Here is a 2,151-nt window from a genome sequence, read left to right as displayed (position 1 = left end):
AGAAGCCATCTTTTTTTGTTTGTTTGTTTGTTTTACAGTATTTAGAATTAGCTTCCTTTTAAATAACCCAAGATAGATATATAGATGGATAGATAGAGGTATGTGTATTTGTTTTATTCTCTATTCAAGCACAAACTATAGGACAACTTAAAGACCGGCTTTAAGATTTACATACAATAATCCTTAATCTCCTTTCCATATCTAGTAGAAAATCCAAAGCCCTCACCTAGATTTCTAGAAATCCTCAGAGGCTTACTTTCTCTGATTTTCATTTACCTGCGCTTGTTGAGTTTTTAATCTCATTTGAGTTTTACTTCTAGTTCCTGGGCCAAGATTTGGACCATAGTCCTTTAAGACTACTACCTCCACAAGTTGTGAGTGTGTTTAGTACAGGTATTAGTGTGTTTAGTACTGTTACTACGCTGCATTTAAAAATAACTTTTAATGCTTAATATGAGATGTACATGTTCTTCAAAATTTTTCGGTCACTTCCAGAATGGTGATTTCTCTTTGACAAAATTTTTATCTAGCAACCCTTAACCCAACACATGCTACCATATTGCTTGATTCCCTTCTGTTTCCATTTAGGCTCTCTAACTCAATAGTCATGTTAATTTTTTAGTTATTTATATGTTTTGCTACTTTATTCTAAACGATGCCTTAATATCTCATGTTTTCCATTGAAAATAATCTGTCAGCCTATTTTGAAAAAAAAAATCAGAAAATGTTATCAAGTATTTATCAACCACGTTATCTCTATACAAGAATTATAATACTGGTTTTAACCCTTATTCTTTACTCTTTACAAGTTTGTTAATTGTAAGTAAAATATTAATTTTTTTTTTTTAATACATCCTGTTTACGTGCTCTGAGTGTTCTTGATATTCAAAGTGACCTCCAAGGATAAAAGTGTGTTCTTTATATAGTTAATCAAAAGAATAGGCCTCACTTATTGTACAAAATCCCCCCAAAATGTCCTGCAAGGATGTTAAAAGCAAGTCAGTATTTTTATATAACAATATATTGGAACCATCTTACTATGAATAGATATTTGTTTTCTTATTTGCTTGTTGCTCTAAGTTGGTTTTATATTCATGATCATAGCTTCCAATAACAATGAACTTTTCTTCATAAAATTCTTTCACTAGCATATATTTATTGTCTTGTAGCTTTAAATTTTAATAAGTTAAAATTTATTAATTTATGTTATAATAGTTTTAGTTATGTCCTTCAATATTTTCTCTGTGTGCATATTTATAAGGTTGACATATGCAATGATTTTGCTTTTTAGCATACTAATTTCATATATTGATCTATCTGCTCTATCTCTATACCTGTATATTTGTTATAAAGTGGGTATAAATTTACTGAATTCTTATTGCAGCCATCAATAATATGTTGGCATATTTATATAACTTTGAGTAGTAATATTATGTGAAGTTGAAAGTATACTTTATTCATATTCACTTCAATTCACTTTCCTATGTGTTCTTTAGTATAATTAGTAAAAAGAGCTTGGTGATCCTGTGTCAAATCCTGCTTCAATCACTCAGTAGCAGTATAACTTTTGACAATTTACCTAATCTGCAAAGCTCAAAATTGTAATATCTATATTGAAACTTTAAGTTATAATGCACCTGGTGCTAACGACAAATTGGTTCCCTTCATATTTTTTTATCCATCCTTTCTCTTTTCCTTTTTTATTCGGCTCTTCTTTTTCTTTTCCTATCAGTTCCTCAACTTTTGAGAATTGTCTCAAGATCACTCTCTCTGTATTCCACCTTGATCACTCAGACTATATAAAAGTGATTGCTGGAAGTCATGCTCTGCCCAATTCTTGATTATAAATAAAATTTAGTGTCTTCATTATTTCATATATAAATTCTTTCTTCATTGTAGGATTATATGGTCACTAAAGTCATAAAATTCCTTGACATACATTTGTCATAGATGTTTTTATAATATTCTCCCTATGTCAAAGGGAAAATTTCACGTTAATATATATAGTAAATATTTTTATTAATTATGTTTCTATTTACTTTGAAAATATCCTATGATGACATTATTCTAATGTTGCACAATAAATCTCATTAATAGTACTCACCAAAAAAATTGCATCAGGATTATCCACCCAGATATACGGTCATTTCT

Source organism: Pteropus alecto, unplaced genomic scaffold, assembly GCF_000325575.1.
Source record: "Pteropus alecto unplaced genomic scaffold, ASM32557v1 scaffold467, whole genome shotgun sequence".
In the NCBI taxonomy this organism is placed as follows: Eukaryota; Metazoa; Chordata; class Mammalia; order Chiroptera; family Pteropodidae; genus Pteropus; species Pteropus alecto.
Note: the sequence above shows the minus strand (reverse complement) of the source record.